This window comes from Canis lupus, chromosome 11 (genome assembly GCF_003254725.2).
Source record: "Canis lupus dingo isolate Sandy chromosome 11, ASM325472v2, whole genome shotgun sequence".
In the NCBI taxonomy this organism is placed as follows: domain Eukaryota; kingdom Metazoa; phylum Chordata; class Mammalia; order Carnivora; family Canidae; genus Canis; species Canis lupus.
Genome location: NC_064253.1, coordinates 49,727,513 through 49,752,148, shown reverse-complemented (window position 1 = coordinate 49,752,148; position 24,636 = coordinate 49,727,513). Strand labels below are relative to the sequence as shown.

The 24,636-nt window shown below is 43.9% G+C and overlaps 1 non-coding gene across 1 annotated transcript; it reads left to right on the top strand.

Annotated features, from left to right (window-relative positions):
* Positions 1-12,395: 12,395 nt before the first annotated feature.
* Positions 12,396-12,502, top strand: LOC112650656 (U6 spliceosomal RNA). Its single transcript, XR_003130348.1, has one exon. It is a non-coding gene; the product is annotated as a U6 spliceosomal RNA (small nuclear RNA).
* Positions 12,503-24,636: the final 12,134 nt, after the last annotated feature.

The window sequence follows — 24,636 nt, the reverse complement described above, 5'->3', positions numbered from 1 at the left end:
AGTGACTCAGTCAGTACCTGCCTTCTCTCTCAGTATGGAATTCCGGCTTGATTATCATCAGCCAGGAAGAATTTTTAGGTCAGTCTTCACTCTAGGAATGGCTTAAGATCACAGGAGACCTGGTTTTCTCTGGTCATCAACCATCCAAGGAATTCCATTCACAGGCATAGCTCAGAACTCGTGTTCTGAGCTTATATATGAGAAACAAAGGCTCATGAGACCCTCTATGTCCCATTTAAGAGCTCTGATGGTCTTTAGAAAAAAGACTATTATGTTAAGTGAAATAAGTCGGTCAGAGAAAGGCAAAAACCGTATGATTTCACTCATATGTGGGATTTAAGAAACAAAACAGATGAGCATAGGGGAAGGGAAGGAAAAATAAAAAAGTGAAAACAGAGAAGGAGGCATAAGAAACTCTTAGCTATAGGAATCAAACTGAGGGTGCTGGAGGGGAGGTGGGTGGGGGCAAGGGGTAACTGGGTGATGGGCATTAAAGAAGGCACCTGAAAAAAAAAAGAGGGGACCGGATATAATTATCATTGGATGTTATAGGCAATTGATGAATTACTAAATTCTACCCCTGAAACTAATAATACAGTATATGTTAACTAAATTGAATTTAAATTAAAAAAATTAAAGCTATAGTTTCTTATGGCCAAGTGCAATATCACACCACTCCAGAACCACTGTTAATTCAAATAGGGTCCACGACTTGCAAGCAGCAGAAACAGATTTTTGCCAACTTAAGCAGAAAATAGGAATTTTCCAGAAGAGTATATAGCTAACTTATGTTGGACTCACTCAGAAGCAGACCCTGAGATATTAAATTCCAAGTAGTTTTCTGGGAGGTGATACCGGGAAGCCCTGGTAGAGGAGTCAGTGAAGCAGGGAGAGAAGAGAACCGATAGTGTATATTACTGAGATTATCATTGTGGGAAACCAGGCCTCAGTCCCACCAGGATGGATGAGACCCTGTGTGGAATGTGGAATCCTTTTTTAGTTATGAGGGAGCTGGGGTGTACATCTCCCAACTCCCATCAGTCACTGGTTGAGAATGCTAGAGCCCTTAACTCCCTGGCACTAAGGGGCTGCCTCTCTCATGTCTCTGAGCATCCAGAGAAAGCCTGCAGCCAAAGGATTGCAGGGATTGTGGATGGAAATGCAGGTATGGGGAGGAACAGTGAGTGCCAAGGAGATGTGGGTAGAGCGCCGTATAATTCCATGTACATGAAGTTCTACAACAGGCAAAGCTTATTTATAGTGGCAGAAACAGATCAGTGGTTGATCTGGTAAGGTGTAGGAAAGAACTGAGGAAACTTTCTAGAGCAATGGAAGTGTTCTATATATTGTTTAGAGTGATAATTGCACTGATGTACACAATTGCCAAAATTAATGTTAAACATTTATTTTTTATTTAATTTTTTTAAAGATTTATTTATTTATTCATGAGAACACAGACTGAGAGAGACAGAGACACAGGCAGAGGGAGAAGCAGGCTCCTTGCAGGGAGCCTGATGCTGGACTCGATCTCAGATCCCGGGACCATGACCTGAGCAGAAGGCAGGCACCCAACTGCTGAGCCACCCAGGTGTCCCAACATTTATTTTTTAAAAGATTTTTTTAGGGATCCCTGGGTGGCGCAGCTGTTTAGTGCCGCCTTTGGCCCAGGGCGTAATCCTGGAGACCCGGGATCGAATCCCACGTCGGGCTCCCTGCATGGAGCCTGCTTCTCCCTCTGCCTGTGTCTCTGCCTCTCTCTCTGTGTGTGTCTCTCATGGATAAATAAATAAAATATTTTTTAAAAAATAAAAAAACTTTTAAAAAAGGCATAGCATATGGAATATGGTCAATGGTATTGTAATAGCATGATATGATGACAGACGGTAGCTATTCGTGTAAGTAAAGCATGATATATAGAGTTGTCTAATCACGATGTTGCCCACCTGAAAACGATGTAACATTGTGTGTCAACTTCAATAAAATTTTTTTAAAAAGCTATGTTGTGAGATCACCACACACTCGCCAAGATGGCTAAAACAAGAAAAATAGGCAATATCAAGTATTGGCAAAGATTTGGAACAAGCGGAATCCTTAAGAAAACAAACCCGAAAAACCAACCTGAATTATGCCTCAATTTTGAATTGCTACCACCAGGTGGCAGTGGTGTCTAATTCCTAAGAGTTCAACTGTAAAGCTTGTGTAATGACTTAAGATTCGCAAATCATTCTATTTGTGATTGCTCTTGAAAGCATGAGACATTGTTTTGGGGGCATGTATTTTTTATTTCAATCAATAGTATCCTGCTGGAGGTTTCTTTCTGTTCCTTACTCCCCCCCCCCCCCCAATTCAGCACTGTGTTTTAAAGATTAGGGACGCCTGGTGGCTTAGTGGTTTGGTGCCTGCCTTTGGCCCAGGACGTGACCCTGGAGTCCTGGAATCAAGTCCCACATTGGGCTCCCTGCGTGGAACCTGCTTCTCCCTCTGCTTGTGTCTCTGCCTCTCTCTCCTTCTGTGTCTCTCATGAATAAATGAATAAAATCTTAAAAAAAAAAAATCTATGTTGTGTATATCTAGTTCGCTGCTCCTTACTATGAGAGAATAGTCCAGTGATGGATGCCTCACTGTATCCAACACTTCAACCATCACAAATAATTTTGCGATATTTTATCCTCTTACATATCTCTTCATGGACCTGTGCAAGAGTTTCTCTAATTGCATGGCCAGGAGTGGGATCCTCCTCATCTCTACTCACTATTTATTTATATCTTTTTATCTCCTTCTACTTAGTAAATTCCGCCAATTTTTTTGTGTTAAAACAAATTTTAAATTAGGGGAAATATTTACTATGAGTCATTTTATTTCTACAGAGCTCTTTGCAAAACACATCCCTTTATTCGTGATGTGATTTAAGCTTACAAAATGGTATTGTTGACTAAGACTTGGACCATCATATTGATGATCACAGATTTTTCTACTATGGAATAAACTTTCCCCAATTCTTTGCTGTGAAATAGCTGAGTTTAAGCAACATCCTAAATTTTAAATTAAAGGTGATATTTCAGAACAACATTTAAAACAAGGTTTCTCAGGGCGCCTGTGTGGCTCAGTCTGTTAAGTGTCTGCCTTTGGCTCTGTCATGATCCCAGGGTCCAGGGATAGTCCCATATCGGGCTCCCTGCTCCATGGGAGTCTGCTTCTCCCCCTCTCTCTGCCTGCCACTCCCCCTGCTTGTGTTCTCTCTCCCTCCCTCTCTCTCTCTCTCTCTCTCTCTCTCTCTCTCTGTCAAATAAAGCAAGGTTTCTCAGTGGTGGCACTATTGACATTTTGGCCTTCTAATTCTTTGTAATAAGGAGCAGTCCTGTGCATCAGAGGATGTTTAGCACTCTCCCTGGTCACTACTTAGTAGATGCCAGTCACTCTTCTCCCCAGTTGTGACGACCAAAAATGTCTTCAGACGTTGTCAAATGTCCAATGATTGGGGTAGAGTCCCATCTAGCTGAAAACCACTAGAACCACTACTTTAAGGTAAATGAACTGTGGGATTCACTTGGGGTCTTTTTGGGATTCACTTGGGATTCACTTTTTCCAGTATCTGCCTTTCTTTTTTTCCAGTTTATTTCAACCCTAATCTCAGTTACAGACTTGTTGTATGTGATCCCTTTTAAAATGTCCCCCACTTGCTTCGTGGCTATAGTAAAGCTCTTCCTGAAGATACTTACTGGAGCCCTTAGCCTTTTAGGGGACTGAGGTCCAGGCAGTCCTCCAGGTTCTCTTTTCTCTGGGTTTTCTGGTCTCCTTCTCAGCCATTATGATACATCAGAAGAGGAAGAGGGAGTTCCCCGACCTGGGAATCCAGAAGAGGAAGGACAGCTCCACTGTGGTTGATATGACCTTAGAAGTTTGATGACTCAGTCTGCAAGGAGAACAAACAAGGAAGTCTCTCTTTTCAGCTCTCATATCCTCTCTTCTCACAAGGAGCTATTATCTCTAGCTCTCCCATATAACTTAGTTTTTATCTACAATCCTTAGATGAATACTCCACGTGACGACCGTCCCTGTATTTCTCAGCACACTAACCCTATTAGATGCTTCTGAGGAAAGTTTTCTGTGGTCAAATAAGTAATGGTCATCTTGCCTACTGGATCCCTCTCTTGGACGCTGGCAATGATCATCAGTTTATTAAAGGCTTTGAGAAGCTCTTTAGATGTCTATCCTTTTTTTAAGATTTTATTTTTAGGGGGACTATGGGTGGCTCAGTCAGTTAAGTGTCTGTCTTTGGCTCAGGTCATGATCCCACAGTCCTGGAATCAAGCCCCACATGGGGCTCCCTGCTCAGCAGGGGAGTCTGCTTCTCCCTCTCTCTCTGCTGCTCTGCCTGCTTGGGCTCTCTCACTCTCTCTCTCAAAATCTTGAAGATTTTATTTATTTATTCACAAGAGACACACACACACAGAGGCGGAGACATAGGCAGAGGGAGAAGCAGGCTCCATGTAGGGAACCTGATGTGAGACTCGATCCCAGCACCTGGGGATCACGACCTGAGCCAAAGGCAGATGCTTAACCACTGGCCTACCCAGCTGCCCCTACATAAAATCTTTTAAATAAATTTTTTATTTTTAGGAACGCCTGGGTGGCTCAGTCAGTTGAACGTTGAACTCTTGGTTTTGCCTCAGGTTATGATCTGAGGGTCATGGGATGGAACCCTGTATGGGGCTCCGTGCTCATTAAGGAGCCTGCTCGAAATTCTCTCTCCCTATCTCTTTGCCCCTCCCACCATTCACATGCTCTCTATAAATAAATAAATAAATAAATAAATAAATAAATAAATAAAATCTTAAAAAATATATTTTATTTTTAAGTAATCCCTAAGTAAGTTGGCTTTACTATGTTTTCCACACTCCAAGGACACCATTCGTACCCTATGCATGTGGAACCCTATGTTGTTCCTCAAGGACAAGGCTAGTTCTGGTTCAACTTGTTTCTCAGCAGCCCACTACAGTGGCCCAACCTAACCCTGACTGGAACACTAAGAACTTCCCATATCTCCACAGCAGGTGTTCAGGACAACTGGATTCATTGTAGGAACCCCATTCCTACAGGTAGACCTCATCAGAGCGTTTCCTGCCTCACCACTCCTACTCTTTTTTTTTTCTGAAGATTTAATTTATTTATTTAAGAGAGGGAAAGAGAGAGAGAGAGAGAGAGAGAGAGAGAGGGAGAGAGAAAGCATGACCAGGGGAAGGGGCAGAGGGAGAAGGAGAAGCAGGCTCCCACTGAGTAAGGAGCCTGTTGTGGGACTCAATCCCAGGACGCTGGGATCATGATTTGAGAGGAAAGCAGAGACCAACGGAGCCACACAGGTGCCCCTCCCACTCTTCTTTGAAGAAAGAGTTAACTCAGAGAGTGATGTGCTGAGGTTCCCGACACTAATCAGGCCAACGCATATCTAGAGGCAAATTCCTTGGCTGGGACTTACCAGGGTCAGTCTGACTTGTTTCTGATAGGGAATAGAACATGATGTATGTGTTCTCTTAAAAAACCAAATAAAATTCTGGCTACAAAAGTAATTCATGCTCATTGCAGAGAAATTAAAAAATAAAGAGAAATGTAAAGGAAAAAATAAATACCCTAATCCCACTACATAAAGGCAACGTTACATTTTGGTGAATTCCTTAGAAGTTTTTTTTCCTATGCATGTATGTGACATATTTAACATAGTTGTGATCAAGTTGACTATAAGTTCCATGCTTTACTTTTTCACTTGGCAGTACTTTATAAGCTCTTACTCATTACAATTTGCTGTAATCCTCATTAATATTCCATTGTATCCATCTATCATTTAGTTAACCATGTCTCTGTAGTGCTGACAGATTTATATCACACTTCAACTGGGATTGTGCAGAAAATCTGTGATTTCTATGTTCTTTAGTTGACCTAGCTTTCTGTATAACTTCTCACCCACTTAATAAGGAAAATTAACCACAGGTCTAACTAAAGAATATTCTAAGATATATATTATATATGTATATATTAGAGAAAGTGGGAGATGGGGAAGAGGGAGAGAGCGAGACAGAGAGGTAGAGACATAAACAGAGGGAGAAGCAGGCTCCTCTCAGGGACCCTGATTTGGGACCCAATCCCCAGACCTGGGATCACATCCTGAGCCCAAGGCAGATGCTCAACTGCTGAGCCACCCAAGTGTCCCGAGAGGAAGAGAGAGAGAGAGAGAGAGAGAACCTTAAGTAGACTTATGACCCTGAGATCATGACCTGAGCTGAAATCAAGAGTTGGATGCTTAACCCACTGGTCCACCCAGGCGCTCCTAAGAAATAATTTAAATAGCCTGCCTTTTAAGGCTCTTATCTTACTACATGATCCTATTCTGCATGGCAGAAACTCCAGTCTTTCTCTTTGCAAGGCTTCTGTAATAACTTCTAATCCCTAGTCTCCCCTCCTCATGGATGCTGAATCCCCCAAGGTTTCAGCAGAAAACAGATGATTTACTTGATGTGTCACTGAAGAGTTTAATGAAGGGACTCTTTACAAAAGTGACAGCAAAGCTAAGGTAACAAATAAGAAATGACAAAGCACTCAGGACTAGAGATGTAGGAGGACATTACCACCCCTAGTTCTGAAGGAGAGACAGTAAAAGCTACACTTGTGGGAGAGAGGAGGCATGCAGCTATTGGCTCCCTGTGATCTGGCTGAAAGGGAGCCAGGGGAGTGATCACTCTGACACCTCTCCACCTGCCCTCAGATCTCTTCCCAGTGCCACCCATTAGCTGAACTGAAGTGGAAGGCAGAGGAATAAGTATTCCACAGAGGTTAATCTCCCAGCACAGAGAACAGGTAGGAAACAGTAGATAGTAGATTTGAAGGGGTAGATGGAGATAACCACTCCATGTGATTTGTGCAGAAGAGGGAAAAGGTGAAAGAAAAAAAGCACATTAATAATTTTCCAAATATATCTGTTATTGGGCTTTCAAGTTGTTTCTCGTTTTTGCTTTTATAAATAATCTTATTTCAAAAGGGGATATCTCCCAAACTCTAAATGTTCTAATGAAATTAATATATCATGAGAGGAGGTGCAATGTTTCTCAGAGTCAGATTACCTTAGTTAAGTCTCTTTGGAGCTGAGATGGAGCATCCAGGGCAGGACTTCCTACTGCCACTCCCAGGGCTGAGATCTGGACCTTTTTGGAAAGGGTGTGGCTGTAGTTCATTGGACAGTAGAGACACCACTATGGGGCTGCACTAGCAGAATGTGTTTGGGAGGTGTTCACTGGAGTCACTCTTCTACAAAAGGGAGTAGAGTGGAGTGCCGGGGGACGTTGCTGGCCTGTGGAGGATGCTGGCCCCCCATGCACGGCAGGAGCTGACGCTAAAGAAACCATCTGTCGTTCAGGAACTTGATACTAGATAAGTCACTTGCATTGCAAGAGCTGGATACTGGAGAAGTTTCCCATGCTGTAGGAGTCAGGTGCCACACGGGGGGGCTTGTTGAACCAAGCACACTTGAATCAGGAAAGAAAATTCCTCGTACAATGTCTCTCCAGTGCCCTCTACTGACAAAATTTTACATTGGTCAGCTAGCAAAAAAATTTGAGATGAACTGCTATATTTTTGTAGAGGAGACAATGAAGGCTGAATTTGGAGCCAAGAGGCAATAAATTAATCATGAGCACAATCCCAAGGCATATGTCCAGAGAAGGGATGATGATTGGTCCAGCTGGTTGCCAGCCTGGATTGGTCAGTCACTTGTGTTGAGAATGGAACTGCATTAATAAAAAGAGAAGCAGTGAGCATGGGAAGGAAGGTGCAAGAAAACAAAGCGGTCATAGGCAGCCTCTGCTCTCTAAGGAAGAGAAACTAGCATTTCAGTCACTAGAGAAATCGTCTGTCCTATAAGTCTTGGACACTTCATCAAGCCTTACCGCGGCTTGAAAAATACTCCTCAAGAGTAGCCATTCCCTTTTATTTATTTTTAAAGATTTTATTTATTTATTTGAGAGAAAGAGGGAGGGAGCATGAGTAGAGAAGAAAGGAAGAAGCAGGCTCTCCACTGAGCAGAGAGTTCAAGGCAGGGCTCGATCCCAGGACCCTGGGGGCACATGACCTGAGCTTAAAGGAAGACACTTAACCAACTGAGCCACTCAGGTGCCCCCCATTTCTTTTTATTCAGACATGCAGCTCACCAAGAAATCTTCTGATTTTTCTTACCACCTACCCCAATATCAGCTGAGGGACTGATCTTGGGCAGTGAGTACACATATTCTGCTATCTAGGAGGGGATATCATCCACTGTGATCTAATAGATTGGCCTTTGATGGCTGTATAAGCCTTGAGTGGTATTTTTTAAAGATTTTATTTATTTAAAAAAAAGATTTTATTTATTTATTCGAGAGAGAGAGAGAGGCAGAGACACAGGCAGAGGGAGAAGCAGGCTCCATGCAGGGAGCCCAACGTAGGACTTCATCCTGGGTCTCCAGGGTCATGCCCTGGGCTGAAGGCAGCACTAAACCGCTGAGCCACCTGGGCTACCCAAAATTTTGCTTTCTTTACATCTCTTTTTTTTTTTTTTAAGGATTTTTTAAAAATTTTAATTTATTTATTCATGAGAGAGAGAGAGAAAGAGAGGCAGAGACACACACAGGCCCCATGCAGGGAGCCTAACGTGGAACTTACTCCCGGGTCTCCAGGATCAGGTCCTGTGCTGAAGGCAGCACTAAACCACTGAGCCACCCGGGCTGCCCTCTTTACATCTCTTTAGTTAGTATTAATGTTAGATATTCATGCTCACAAGAGGCATTCAATCCTCTTGCCCTCTTCTGAGAGTCATCTCTTCAAGTCCTTCACAATTGAGATGAATTTTATTTCAATCTCTGGAGAATTTCATGTCCCAGATTCTTCATTCTGTCCTCTTTTAGATGGAAGGGAGCTCTTCTCCCACTTCTAACTCCTTTGGAAATTCCCTTCTGAATTCAAGTGTCTTTGGTGTAGGAGGACTGGGCTTGGGTGGCTGTGAGCTTTGAGCTTCGATGAGAATGGAAACAAGTGTATGAAGCCTGCAACGCAGGTTGAGTTTCATCCCTGGGTGAAGAGTCTTTAGAGGGAAGGAATTGGTCTGTATATAGTTTTCTTTTCACTCTCCATTTTTAAATACCCCAGAGAGACCCTGGGTGTTTTTCTTTTCCTTATTTGACTCAAATTGAGTCTTTAAATAAACTATGCTCCTCTTAGGAGCCTAAGACACATATTTAGAGGAAATGTGTCATTGAAAGTGCTATTTTGAAGTCATGCAGTAAATTATCAGAGCAGGAATCTCCTCACCCCCCTCTGAGCTCTGTGCCTTCTTTGCCTCTGGGGTAAGAGAAAAACTTTCTTTTCTTTCCTCTCCTCCTCCTTTTGCCTTCTAAAACTGACACAGAGAATATGGCTTGCCCCGAGAAACTTGCAGGTGGTGAGCAGATGGCAAGTATGAGGCAGTTGTGTGTGTTGAAGTAAGTGTGGGATGTGTGGGGATGCAAGAGGTAATAGTAACTCATTCATGTGGGGAGTGGGGCTCAGCAATGGTAATCAAGGGAGCTTTAGGGAAGAGGGGCCATTGGTGGTCACCTTAAATGATAGACAGGGTTTGGAAATATAGCAAAGGAGTCAGCTAGGTTTCTATTGGTTTCCACTCCTGTCTCACTGATATCACCAGGAATCCTAGTTCCCCGTGTTGCTGCCAGAGACAGTCATCCATCCATCCACCCATCCATTCCTCCATCCATGCATATATACATTCATACAACTGACATTCGATCCTCCTTCCAATGATCCTTCCATCTTTCCATCCATTTTTACACTATCTACAAAAGCCCTACTCTCTGTAGCATGCTAAAGGCACAAATATTAATAAAACAAGATTCTAGCTTTCAAGGTGCACATAGTCTAATGGTTAGCTGAACAACCTAAAAATAGATAACAATACAGTGCAGTAAGTGTATCCTATAGGAGTTTGTTTAAAGCATGCCTGTATAATTGTCTCTTGCCCAAAAGGCCTTATCTGATCACCCAGTCTGAAAAAGGTTCTAATTACTCTTGCTTTTCATAATATTTTTTAAATTTTCCTTTAGGGCATTTATCACAATTTGTTACTATATATGTACTTAATAGTATGTTTATTTGCTTAATATCTGTCTTCCCCTGTTGACTGGAAGCTCCACGGGGGTAAGTTCTATGCTTGCTTTGCTCATTATTGAGTATTTAACATGTGGTCTATGCATGGCATACTGCAAGCCTGTAGGAGATATGAGCAAATGAATTAATAAATAAGCACTGATCATACCCAGGAATGATCGTTTCTTGCACAAACCAACCAAAGTGTGATCCTGGGACACACAGCAGCATTACTTACTAGAAACGAAAATTCCTTTATTTTATTTTATTTTATTTTATTTTATTTTATTTTATTTTATTTTATTTTATTTTATTTATTTATCCATCAGGGACAGAGAGAGAGAGAGAGAGAGAGAGAGAGAGAGAGGCATAGACACAGGCAGAGGGAGAAGCAGGCTCCATGTAGGGAGCCTGACATGGGACTGGATCCCTGGTCTCCAGGATCACACCCTGGGCTGAAGGCAGCGCTAAACCGCTGGAGCCACCCAGGCTGCCCTAAAAATGAAAATTCTTAACTCCACCTGTTGGTTCACAGACTAGCCTCGTACACAGAAGGCAGAGACCTAAAAAAGAGGCCGATCACTCCAGATTGGCAGGTGGCCGGTTTAATAAGCAAGGGAACTTACTCACAAGGCTTGGCTTTTTTGGCCACAGAAGAGGTACATTTTTGTACCTACCTGCCTAATCTTAAAAGTTTATATAGTAGTCTTAACTGGGTTCAGCCATGTCTTCAGTCCAGTTGGTCTCAACAGCATCATATTCTCTCAAAGCTATGTCCATGGAACGGCTCCCATGGTGGGAAAGTAGGCAGAGTGTACATTCCAAAGACAGGGAAGGGGGTGAGGAGCCTCCCATTGCCCAGGGCCTGCTTGAGGGTCAACCAGTAGTCATGTCTTCTCAGTTACCTCTTCCTACAGCACCCAAGACCAGAATTAGAACCAGAAACTTTGGAATGAGCAATCTACTTAAAAGCCTTGTGGGTGATTTTGATGCCCGCTAAAGTTTGTGAACACTATACTAAATTAATAAATGGTAATTCTAGGGGCACCTGGGTGGCTTAGTGGTTGAGCCTCTGCCTTCAGCTCAGATCATGATCCCAGGGTCCTGGGATCGAGTCCTGCATCAGGCTCCCCACAGGGAACCTGCTTCTCCCTCTGCCTATGTCTCTGCCTCTCTCTGTGCGTCTCTCATGAGTAAATAAAATCTTAAAAAAAATAAATGGTAATTCTAGTGTACTTTTGACATCTATAGATTTCAGCGCAAAGACAAGCAATTGTGTCTGGATTGGGGAATACTTCATGGAGAAAGTGATATTTTCAAGGAAGCCTTGGGCTAGAAAAGCCAGAGAAAGGCAATTCAGGCAGAGAACTGTATAACCAAAGGCATGGATTAGCCTGGCCTTTGAAGGGATCTATAAGTAGTTCTGCATGGCAGGGAAGGGCATGAGATAAGGATGGAGATGTAAGCAGGGGTCCTGAATGCTAAGTTTCAAATGAGGAGTTAACGTGTACTCCGTTTCCCCTCCCTACAGCTGTCCTGACAGGTCTGAGTCAGACTTCCCTGGACTCACTTCCCACCCCTTCCTCTCCTCCCTTCCCCTGGGAGTGAGACAGCTTGGCTCCCAGACCAATCCCACCCCACCCTCCCCGACCAGCCCACTGATGTCAGCTTGGTGGAGTGTGTCTGGTTTGAGCTTTGGAACCAGGCCTAGTCACCTCCCTCACAGCTCCTGGCTTTATGGGAAAGCCCAGGATGCTGGTATGCTCAAGTAGCTCTTTGAGGGCTTCCAGAGCTCAAGAGAAAGAATCTCTTCCTCTGGAGACATTTTGCTCGGGGAGGGGAAGAATAGTATCAGAGCCAGGGTTTCTCAGGACCCAGGATTACATCATACCACCTTCTGGGGACTGGCTCCCGGCCCTCTCCTTGCCTGGTGATTCACAGCAGGCCTGGTCTCTAGGGTTCTCAATCCAATTGTGCTTAGAGGTGATGGAGCGGATAACAGCCTTAATGACAATAGGTACTGTGTATCCAGCACTTAGTGTGTTGGTGCTATGAGTCACCTACACCTTGTAGCAATTTTATGCAACCCGATAATATTTTTCAAAGCCATTTTTAGAATTCATAGGTAATATAACCAATCTGCATCATGGTTTCATAATATTAAACCAAAAAAATGCCGTAACCAATTTAAAGGAGGAAATAAAAGGTATCTAAAATACAAGAATATATATTCTGTGCTTGCTTGGGCAGCACAGAAACTAAAACTGGAGCGATACAGAGATGATTAGCATGCCCCCTGTGCAAGGACAACATGTAAATCTGTGAAGCATTCAATATGGAAATGCTATTTCCCCAACTGACCCCAACTGACAGGTATGATGAAGCAGCCCTTCCCTGTGAATGGGTAACAACTCTGAATGCATACTGATGCAGATATGTTACACCATTGGCTCCAGTACCACCAGCACCGTTGCCACTCACTTATGCCTTCTGCAGTGGTTAACTCTCCTGCTAAAGTTCTAAAGAAAACAGTCCAGTCTTCCCTTGACTGACATGGTACCCTGCTGTCTTTCGCTTCCCCCTCCAGATCCATTCTCCCCCACTTCTCTACCCTGCTCTTGGCCCTGGGAGCCTGACATACCAACCACACTCATGCCCTCTGATTTCCTGTTGGGTCTGGCCACTGAAAGCCCTGACAGGAGATGGAGTGAGGGAGGAAAGGGAGCTTGGGGTTTTTATCCTTCTGCCTACCTTCCTGTCTATATCCCTCATCCTAAGATCACTGCTGTTGTCAAGGTGGCTATAGTGGGTTGAATGAGGGCCCCCAAAAGCTATGTCTGTGGGACAACTTGATACGGTAGAGGCTGGTGGTCCTGGCAGTGAAAGAATTCACTCAAGGCAGAACAAAGGAGATAGAAGTTCATTGAATACACTGCAAGGGAACAGTGGGCAGGACAGCAGAGGAGACTGTCTGCCAGGGGGCAGTGTTTGGGGGGCTGTAGTTAAGAGGCGATTAAGGGAGGAAGGTGAGGGGGGTATGGGAATGTATGGGATTTTCCTTTTCTGGAACCTGTGCTCGGGTGTAAGTAGAGCATCAGCTAGGGCTATGGATATTTTGATGTATGTCACCTGATTGGCCTGTTTGCATTCAGCCCAGTGGTCACTATGGGCCCTTTTACCTTACTCAGGTTTCCATTGCTCAAGTGTGTTGCCTAGAAGTGACCTCTACAATGCTGATATCCTAACTTCTGGAACCTGTGGATGTAACCTTATTTGGAGAGAGGATCTTTGTGGATGTAATTAAGGCTCTCCAGATGTGATCACCCTAGATGATTAGGGTCGACTCTAAATCCAAAGACAAGGGCAGCCCGGGTGGCTCAGCGGTTTGGCGCCGCCTTCAGCCCAGGGCCTGATCTTGGAGACCTGGGATCGAGTCCCACGTCGGGCTTCCTGCGTGGAGCCTGCTTCTCCCTCTGCCTGTGTCTCTGCCTCTCTCTCTCTCTCTCTCATGAATAAATAAATAAAATCTTTAAAAAAATAAATCCAATGACGAGTGTCTTTGTACAAGACAGAAGGGAAGACACAGAGAAGAGGAAATGGCCACGTATAGACGGAAGCAGAGACTGGAGTGATACAGCCAACCAAGGAACACCGAGAGCCACCCAAAGCTGGAAGAGGTCATGAAGGATTCTCCCCCAGGGCCTTTGAAGATACTGTGACCCTGCCATGGCCTTGATTTCAGACTTTGGGCCTTGAGAATTGTGAGAATAGTTTTCTGTTTTTTTAAACCACCAAGGTTGTGGTAATCTGTTGTGGCAGCCCAGGGGATCTAATCATCTCAGCAACACTTCTTCCCTCTCAGGTTCTGGGCATCTCGCCTCCCCTCACGCCTTGGTTATAGTGGTGGTGACAGCTGCACCGCTGCTGGACCTGGGTATCTGCCCTATCTTGTCTGGCTCCCCCACACCTGTCCACACCTTTGTAACTAGTCATTTTGCAAATTAACCCCTCCCTGAATTATCTTAACTTGAGTGTGCTGATTTCCTGTCAGGGCCCTGACAGCTACACTGGCAAATACATTCCTGGAACATTCCATAGATACTAAAACCATGCGAAAATACTTTGTGATTCTTTGTAAAACAGAGTTTAGTTTCTAGGCTCACATAATTGTAATGTTGGATAGATAAATGTCCAGTGGACCATGTAAAAGCTGAGGGGGGGGGGGACGCAAGTGACAGCTTGTCATTGTGTAGGAGTGTCCTAAGCATCACAAGGCACATAGTATCTCTAGTTAGAAGAGTTCTACAATCACTGTTACAACCAAACCTGACCTTATAATTTCTGTGACATCATTCTGTTGAGAACCACTGATTATGTAATATCTTATTTAAACCCTATAACCACATTTTGACTGGGTGCCATCTCTATTTTACATATGTGGAAATAGGCTCAAAGAGACAAAGAAACGCTTTTTGGTCTGTCTTGGTGTGTGTGTGTGGGGGAGTCTGTGTTCAGACTCAGATATGACTCGATTTAAGGCATGTGTTCCTAATTGCAAAGCTCTATTGCCCCTTTGTAGTTTGGGTGTTTGTCAGGGTCAAAGGGCAGAGACAGTGCTGGAGGAGATCAAGTCTAACTCTTCATAGGGGCACCTGGGTGGCACAGTCAGTTAAGTGTTCAGCTCTTGGTTTCAGCTCAGGCCCTGATCTCAGGATCATGAGATCAAGCCTCAAGTGGAGTCTGCTTAAGACTCTCTCTCCCTCTCCCTTGCCCCTCCCACCCCATTCTTTCTCTCTTTCTCAAATAAATAAATAAATCTTAAAAAAAAAAAAAAGTCTTGGGACGTCTGGGTGGCTCAGTGGTTGGGCGTCTGTCTTTGGCTCAGGGCGTGATCCTGGTCCCAGGATCAAGTCCCTCGTCAGGCTCCCTGCAAGGAGAATGCTTCTCCCTCTTCTGTGTCTCTGCCCCTCTCTGTGTGTCTCTCATGAATAAATAAATAAAATATTTTAAAAAGAGTCTAACTCATCATAGAGAAGAGGGGCTCAGTCAATGGTGTGCCAGTCTGTGAATGCTATGCTATATGTAGTAATATATAACCTCAAAATCTCAGTGGCTTCACACAGTAAAGAGTTATTTCTTGCATTAGTAAAGTCCAATGAAGATCTTGATGACTCCTGGGCAGCTCTCCTCCAAGCAGTGAAATCAGAGATTTGGCTTTCCTCTATTAGGAGGTTTTGCCATCTTAGAACCTTTTGTTTCCGGCCTCACAGGTGCAGGACAGAAGGTGTGGAAGATAACCTGGAATATTTTATGGGCAAATGTGAAAATGGCATGCTTTTCTTCTACTTTTCCCCTATTGCCTGAACTCAGTCATATAGTCCATGTCTAGATGCAAGGGGCCTAGGAAATGTAGTTTACATCTAGCGAACACAGCATTGTCTCTGCAAAAGAGTTGTCAAGCTCTTCCAGTCCCTATATCAAGCATAAGGAAGAGAAACTTAAGTTCAAGTGTTGTCTTTGCTATTGATGTGCTAAATGACTACCATCATATCCTGTCCCTTTTTAGGGCATCAATTTCCTTATTTGTCAGATGATTTTGGAAGATCATCCCTCATTGCTACATGATGGACAGATAGATGTAAAAGGAGAAGTAGAGCACTGGTTGGAAGAAATCCTGGAGAGAGCTTCTCCCACCTGAGGTCTGACTTTGCGCAACAGCCCTTCCAACTCCACCTACCACCTTCTGCAGCCTGGAAAGCCCAGCAGATTCACCTGGTTGTTGAGAAGGCCCTCCCTGCGAAGCTTAAGTGCCTGTGCTATCTCTGAATGCTGGTATTGTTGGGGAAGAAGGGTTTTGGGGAATGAATAAAGAGTTGGAAGCTATATAGTAGAATCTACCAGAGAACTCTGGCAATGGCCTTGAAGGCATCTGCAGTGGCCTCAGAGATCCAGGCATTAATCCAACGAGATGCTGGAGTTGTGGCTGAGGAGCAGGGGCTATGTGTGTTGGGGAACTGATGCTCACTCCAATGGACATCACTGTTTGGTCTGCCCCAAACCTCTCTTCCAGGAATCAACTTTCCCATACTCAAACTACAAGGTTGCAATGGGAACTGCTATGTTTTATAATATGACCCTGGTCCCTGGTCACTTGCCTGGTCCAGGTCAGGCAATTGACCCATACTGGAACAATATTTTTTCTGCTTGGATTTTTTTTCCCTTGGGATTTTGAAGAGCTAGAGATAAGAGGGGAAGAGCTATCTTAATTTCTCCCCTGCTGATTGGTCCAATAACATATAACTCTGAGGTTCTCTTGACAACCATATTTTCCTCACTGTGTAAAAGTAGCAAGCAGGAAAAACTTTTCTGATGAGAGAACAAAAGTTGAGGAGACTTCCAGGGGCATCTGAGTTTCTGGTTCTGCTCCATTCCTGAGGCCAGGCTGTAATCTAGTCCCTTGTCTCTAGTTCCATATCATTATAATTCACTTTCTTCTTGATAGTGCAGGTGGATTTTTGTTATTTACAATTCAAAAGGCTAAAGAATCATGTGAACTTTCTTACCAGATACATTTATTCATTCAAATACATCCTTCTGGCTCAACTACTATGTTCAGGTACCATGCAAGGTGCTGAAAATCCAATGATGAATAGGATAGACATAGTATTTACCCTAAGGGACCTTTTACTTGGAGGTGGGATAAAAGGCTGGGGGGGGGGTGGGTAGCCCTGGAACAAGTACTATACAGGTAAAATCCAGGTTTATAAGAACATGTAACAAGATTGTGAGGACATATAAGCTGAAAACTGAAGGAATGAGCAGGAGTGGAGTGGAATGGGTTGGGAATTAGGACATAAAGGAGGGAGAGCATCCCAGTCCTGAAGAAGAGCATGAATGAATGATTACTCTATCATGAAGTCAGCATCTTCTGGAGAGAAAGAAACACTGGATTAAGGGTCCTGATTTCTCACCTGCCCCTACTTTGGGCCCTCAGCTAATATGCAGGTAAGAAGACTCTTTCCTTTTGCCAGGAAAGCAGCCCAGCAGGGATCACGCCTTCTTGTCCAGACTCTTCTGTTCCTTGTTGAGATATTGCAAGGGGAGAAACACAAAATGCTCCCTTTCATTCATTCCCCTTTTTAGTAGAGAATTGCTAGATTTCATCCTAATAGCCATCATCCTCACCTTCCTTACTCCTATGTTGGGGGCAGCAGTGTGACTGGCTAATAACACCACATTTCCCAATGTGGAGGGATGGCTAATGAGAAGTCAGTGGAAGTGATTGAGTAGGTTTTTGTGTTTTTTAAAAGATTTTATTCATTTATTCATGAGAGACACAAAGAGAGAGGCAGAGACACAGGCAGAGAGAGAAGCAGATTCCCCACAGGGAGCCTGATGCGGAATTTGATGGGATCACAACCTGAGCTGAAGGTAGATGCTCAACCACTGAGCCACCTAGGCATTTAGGTAGGGTTTTCAGAAAGTTGTTTAAAGGGTTCACTTAGCTAGCAAGCACTCCTTTGTCCTTTCCCCCCTGTTTTTGCTTCTTTGTCCCTGGGACATGAACTCGATGGGTGGAGCTCCAGCCATCATTTTCTTTTTTAAAGATTTTAATCCATTTTTGAGAGAGAGAGAGAGAGAGAGAGCATGAGTGCATGAACAGGGGGAGAGGCAAAGGGAGAAGCCAACTCCCTGTTGAGCAGGGAGCCCAATGCAAGACTTGATCCCAGGACCCTGGGATCATGACCTGAGTTGAAGGCATATGCTAGGCTGACTGGGCCACGCTGGCGCCCCTTGTATTACTATTATTTTATTGATATTATGATTTCTTGTTATTTAAGTGGCTTATTAAGAAATTTCAGTATGTAGTATGTAATTTGTTGGGGGGAAACTCCTGTTAAGTGGTGTGAATTACTGAAATCCAGGGCTATTTGGTGTTATAAAGAAAAGATGTGGGGTGCCTGGATGGCTTAGTTGGTTAGGGATCTGACTTCAATTCAGGTCACAATATTGGGGTCCTGGGATGAAGCCCCACATCAGGCTCCCTGCTCAGCAGGCAGTCTGTTTGTCCCTCTCCCTATGCCCCTACCCCCATTTGTGTTCTCGCTCTCTCAAATGAATAAATAAAATCTTAAAAAAAAAAAAAAAAAAAAGCTGCAAGGGATGACCCAGTGCAAGTACTTTTAAACTGTAATATTCACAGAGAAAAATTTAGGTATCTTATTCAAATGTAAATTCAGACTCCGAGGGTCTGGTGCAGGCGTGAGATTCTGCATTTCTAACAAGCTCTTAGGTGAGGCTGCTTGCTCCAGACCTTTGAATAATAAAGACCTAGGAGATCTTTCCAGGTGCTGGGGAGAGAAATGATGAGAGAAGGGTAAACTGAGAGCAGAGAGAAAAGAATTTCTGAAAATGGGAAACAAGTTATGTAGAGGCTCTATCTCCAAGCAGATTATTAACAATTAAAAAAAAGGCCAGGAACTATGCATACATTGTTTCATTTAATTCTTACAACCAAAGGGGAATTCTTTTTACAATTTTTTTTAATTCAATTTGCCAGCATATAGTATAACACCCAGTGCTCATCTCATCACGTGCCTTCCTTAATGCCCATCACCCAGTTACCCCATCCCCGCCCACCCACCCCCCACTGCCACCACCTCCCCTTCTACAACACTTTGTTTCCCAGAGTTAGGAGTCTCATCGTTTATCTTCCTTTCTAATTTTTTGCCACTCAGTTCCCCCCCTCCCCTTATGGTCCCTTTCACTATTTCTGTAAGGGGAATTCTAAGCCTTATTTTACAGTTCAGAAAAGTGGAAGCTCAGAAAAGTTCAGGGAAAGTCACACAGTAAGTAAGTGGCAGGGATTGGATTGGGACTGAGGCTTTTCAGAGGCCAGAAGCCCTTATTTCTAAGCTCCTTGCTAAAATTCTGGGGAAGCTTATTCCTTTTGTGAGTTCTTTCTTCTCACCCAGGAAATGCTGGTCAGGGGAGGAGGAAGAGGCTGCCCCAAGGAACCAGCCCCACCTGTTTGGCTCAGCTCTTATTTATGGTAAAGGCTTTTGGTGGCCGCTAAGATTTGTTTTCAAACACTGGGGCCCCAGGGGGTGGGAAGTGGGAGTGGTACAGATGGGATGTGTATAAGTTTTGTTGGACAATTTCCACTTTGTAAACCTAGTCTCCTCTCTGGAGGTAGCCACGTTACGGAGCAGCAAGAACATGTCTTGGGAAGTGGGAGCCACAGAGGTGAGAGCAAACCCTGCTCTGGCTCTGAGCTGGGACCCTTGCTTTCTCCCTGGATGCCTGAGGCCTTTGAGGGATGACTAAACACAACAGTTTGGCTCAGCAGTTGGCTCACTGGCAAGTGCAAGTCCCCAGTGAGGACCCTCATTTCCTCCCAAGATGGGAGATAAATGAGCACTTTGTATCTCCACAAAAGGTAGGCTGCTCAGAGCAGAGCCTCTTTGAAAGGCTCCCTCTGCCAGTGCTGTTTCCTAGGGCTCTAATGTAAATCAGAGCCACTTCTGTCTCCAGTTTCCCACGTGTGATTAGACTTTGTCTAATTTCACCACCGTGGGAAGCTGGGGAGGGTGTTTGCACAGTAAATCTCTGGTTGGGAAGGTGGTTATAACATTCAAAAGGATGATGTAAAGAAGAGACAGGACTAAGTGACTAATGTGTTCAGGGGGTGATGCAGAGGAACAGCTCAGGGTGCAGGAACAGGATCAGCCTGGGATCCCAGAGCAGGGTTGATGTACTGGGGAAGAAAATCATGGAGGCACATCAGGAATGCCAATCTGAGACCTGATTGCAGAAAAACAAGATAGAGCTTCCCAGTAAGAAGAGAAACCAGGACCCATGATGTGGTTGCCTTTCCTCTCCAGAGGACAAGCTGTGTTCTGCTTTGATGTTAGCTCCATGGGTATGTCAAGGCTATTAGACACACTGGTTTCACGTCTGGGATCAGCTACAGCAGCAACACCAGAGGTGGGAAGAGAGGAGGCATCCTAGTGCAGAGTATTTGAAGAGGAAGGATTTAATAGCATCTACTCTGGCTGAGCCAAAATCATCTTCTAGGCTTCATTCCCTCAGGAACATTTTCTGTTCCTACGATTCCACTTTCCCTTCTTTCCTGCCACAGGACCATCATTTCCAAGGCATTGAAGGACAAATGGGCTACCAGATGGCCTGAAACATGGAATGGTGTTGGATATTCCAAATCACCCTTACTGGCTGGTCCGGTCCTAGAAGCAGAGCAAGGCCAGGAAAACCCTCTCTGGAACCCATGGCCTCCACCATCTCCCAGCCAGCACCATCTTTGAGGCCAGGCTATGCCAAATAGTTGGCAATACTTGCTGCCTCCACTTTCTGGATTATAATCCTAGAACTCTATAGTCTAATTTCTGCCCCACTCTATCCTACCGCACTGAAACTGCTCCGACCAATGGCATCAACAGTCTGGACCGGAGACTAGGGACCAGGACCACTTCTCAGTTCTTACTTTTACCTCTGAGCCATATGCCTATTGATTATAATCCTTTCTTCTTGAAAATCTCAACTCTAGGGACACCTGGGTGGCTCAGCAGTTGAGCATCTGCCTTTGGCTCAGCGCCTGATCCCGGATTCCTGGGATCGAGTCCCATATAGGGCTCCATTCATGGAGCCTGCTTCTCTTCCCTCTGCCTGTGTCTCTGCCTCTCCTGTGTCTCTCATGAATAAATAAATAAAATCTTTATAAAAAAAGAGAAAGAAAATCTCAACTCTGGGGGTTGTTAACAAGGGTTCCATGAGTTTTTAGACTGTCAGGAAAAAAACAACATGCAATCCTTGAAATCATTAAACAAAGAATTGTACAAGCATGCATTTTTTTAAAGGAGGATGGTCCAGGACATTCATTGCTTTCTCAAAGGAATCAATGAATTACCACTGTTAAGAACCAGTGCCTTTGACATCTGTATTGGCTTCTTCCAGGGAAAATCCAAAATAACAATGATTGATGAGTCTTTCGTTGTATACAGAGGTAAGTCATCAGAGCAGGAATGGTGCCTCTGACATAGGAGGTACTCAGGGGCTCAGCTTCTTTCTAGCTCTGCTCTGCCAACCCCAGGATATAGCCTTCAACCTCATAGTTCAAGATGATGTCATCTCATGCTCCAAGCAGCATGTTAGAGGGAGGGACAAAAAAGAAAGAGTATAAAGGATATGCTGCTCCTGTCTCTCAAAGATTCCTGGGGGCTGGTTTGTGACACTGCCATTACATTATTGGCTCAAACTTAGTCATGTGGTCATATCTACCTACAAAGAGGCTGGGAGATGTGCTTATTCTGAGCAATCATGTGCCAAGCTGAAGGGTAGAATAGATTTTGGGGGATAGCTATCAGCAACTGTCATACCCTCCTGGATACCTCCAAGGATGGATACTGTTGACTGGTTCACACAACATTCCTTTCCATTTTCTTCTAGTACATTATAGCTGGGAATCTACATTTCCCAGAGTTCTTTGCAGATGGAGTTGGCCTTCCACATGTGATTTAGGAACTACTAATTAAATGAAATTATGTGAGATTTGATCCTGGAACTAAGAGGAGAGAAGCAGCAGGCAAGGCATCAATTTTGCTGGTGTGGACAGAGGCCGGCTAGTTTCATGATCACCAGCTTCCTAGTTCAGCAGCTTCTTGTAGCACAAGTGTTTTTGTGGCTTCTTTCCTGATTATAATAGCAGAGGCATGGTGATTTTGAGGGTCTACAGGTATCTCTGGAAGCTTCATTTTAGTCTGCTTCCCCACCCCTTGCAGCAATGCTGTAAACCAGAGCTTCTCAAACTTTAAAGTTCATGTGAATTACCTAAGGATACAGGTAAAGGGTAGATATGGAGTGAGATCTCAGATTTTGCATTTCTAACAAGCTCCTGGGTAGTATCTGATGGTTAGGATAGATTTTTGAGTTGCTCCGTCCTAGGGTGTCCTAGGTGCTTACCTATACCTGTTCATAAATTCCTTTATGCTTTAACTACCTAATGATGGTTTCTGATTATCCAAATTCTCTGGTTGTTTCTTCCTTCCCTCTTAAGGGATCTTTTTCCTGTTCTTGTCCCTTAATATTGGTGTACGCCATGACTCTGGCTTAGGATCATTCTACAGACTCTTCCTGGATAATATCCTCCATCCTCTGGTCTTCAAACACTGCCTATACGCTTCTCAAATCCCATTCTCCAATCTATACTTTCTTCTTTGCTCCAGATTCCAGGATCCACAGCTGACTAGAACTGAGTTCTACAGTTGAGCAGGGCAGGAAAGAAAGCTTCCATGGTCAGATAAGTTTGGGAAATACTGTGTTAAATAAAGTGAAATTTATTTCCTTGCTGAGTTACTTCTAAAACTGTTAATGTGCTAAAATGCATTGCAGATTTCCAAGAGGGTGCCTGTAATACCCAATACTTAAACTTATTTGACATCTGGGCAGCCCGGGTGGCTCAGCGGTTTAGCGCCACCTTCAGCCCGGGGCATGATCCTGGAGACCCGGGACGAGTCCCACGTCGGGCTCCCTGCATGGAGCCTGCTTCTCCCTCTGCCTGTGTCCTGCCTCTCTCTCTCTCTCTCTGTGGGTCTCTCATGAATAAATAAATAAAAATCTTTAAAACAAAAAGCACTTATTTGACATCTGTATTGGATACAATCTGTTTTCTCAGTTTCTGTTACCACTGCCTGAGTCCTGACCTTTCAGCCTTTTGCTTTTCTTGAACCGTAGCCAACAGTGTAGATCTGTTGCCCATCAGCTGTCCTTCCTGAATCTTGCACTGTTCCAGCCCCTCCCTGCCTCACTTCTTTTATATCATTCTTGAGGCTTTGGGTTTGCATCTTCATATAAGGCATCGGCGTATAATTCTTGCCTTTGGCTCTGTTTTCCAGGGAATCTGGGCTAATACAACTTTCCACAGACTCCCCCATCCCCTTTTTCCTAGAATATTACTATCTCCTGGAAGTCAGTTTCCTAGAACATACTCTGGAAGTGCTGTGTTGGTCATCTTTCCCTGAATATCTACAAGAACCTGAGACTGAGCATGTCCAAGATCTAATCAATCCCTTTTCTTTTATATCTGTCCCTTTTCTGGTCTTATCTGTCTTAGCAACTGGCCCCATATTTGCCCATCATTCAAGCTACTTGGGTGTCATTCTTTGTTTAGTTTTGAAGATCTAATTGGCTTTATTAAGCAATCTCTTTCATCCATCCTTCTCCTTCCTCTTTTCTTCTCATCTGACTAACAATTATTCATTCTTTTTTTAAAAGATTTTATTTATTTATTCATGATAGACATAGAGAGAGAGAGGCAGAGACACAGGCAGAGGGAGAAGCAGGCTCCATGCCGGGAGCCCGATGTGGGACTCGATCCCGGGACTCCAGGATTGCGCCCTGGGCCAAAGGCAGGCGCCAAACCACTGAGCCAACCAGGGATCCCCTTATTCATTCTTTTTAAAAAAAATTTTAAAGATGTATGTATTTATTTATCTAGGGGGAGGGGCAGAGGGAGAGGAAGAGAGTCTTCTTCTTTTTTTTTTTTTTTAAGATTTTATTTGTTTGAGAGAGAGAAAGAGAGAGCATGTGCATGAGCAGGGGGAGTGGTAGAGGGACAGGAAGAGGGAGAAGTATACTCTCCACTAAACGGAGCCTGTCTCAAGGCTTGATCCCAGGACCTCAAGATCAGACCTTGAGATCATGACCTGAGCCGTGAGTCAGATACCTAACCAACTGCGCCACTCAGGCACCCCAACAATTATTCATTCTTAAAGAGGCAGTATGGATACCATCTTTTTATGACGTCTCCTTGGTAATCTGAGTGACGAACCACTCTGCTGAGTTCTCATAGGCCCCTAAATCTGTCTCTCTTAATACGATTTGTCATACTTTATGGTAATTCCTTCTTTCCATCCTCCCTTCCTTTCTTCCTTTCTTTCTTTCTTTCTTTAAAAACATTTTTAGTGTATCTGTCTATCCCTGGCCCCACATTCGGTGTCTCATTCTATTTTTAATCCCTAGCACCCAGGATTGAGAACTAACTGATTAATTGATAGATAGGAGTAAATGAGGTAGGTGAGAGAAAGAGAATTAAAATTTGTAAACTTTCCAGGGAGGAAAAACAATTTCCCCTCTACCTTTCTGCATTCTTAGCTGAGACTCCTATAATAAAAGATAGGTTAGGTCTGCCTGGCTGGCTCAGTCAGTAGAGCATGTGACTCTTGGTCTCAGAGTCATGAGTTTGAGCCCCATGTTGGGTGTAGAACCTACTTAAGAAAAAAAAAAAGATTAACAAAAGAAAAACAAATAGAACTATATTAACATGTATACATGGGAGATATCGTGGGAAAATGAATAAGCTCCTGAGGTAGAATCAGGTTTAAATGCCATCTTTTTTTAAAAAAGATTTTATTTATTTATTCATTAGAGACACAGAGAGAGAGACAGAGACAGAGACAGAGA